A 374-nucleotide genomic window follows, 5' to 3' on the forward strand; every position below is an offset into this window, starting at 1 on the left:
CTCCTTCACAATAAACTTGTTGTCCAAACCTTCAAAACCTTGAAAGTTCATCAGGTACAGTGGTAGTGGTCCAAAAATGTTTTCCGCTCTACTCGATGGCCAGTCATCTACACCACTTTCTGCTGTAATGTAGGAGTCGTCATCATTGAGTCCAGTTGTACTCGTAGAGGCATCTTTCATCAGCGTTCGCTCACCAATAACACAGCCCACCACGTCCTCCCCTTCATGTGAAGACAGCTCCCCCTCCTCAATAAAGAGTCCTCTGTATCCTGTCATGACTGGCTCATTCATTGTCTCGAGCTCAACTGAGCAATTTATCACTATGCACTGACTATATATCTTTTTATGCCGACAGTACAAGGCCTGACATTGGT

The sequence above is a fragment of the Nilaparvata lugens genome, chromosome 7 (assembly GCF_014356525.2).
Source record: "Nilaparvata lugens isolate BPH chromosome 7, ASM1435652v1, whole genome shotgun sequence".
Lineage (NCBI taxonomy): Eukaryota > Metazoa > Arthropoda > Insecta > Hemiptera > Delphacidae > Nilaparvata > Nilaparvata lugens.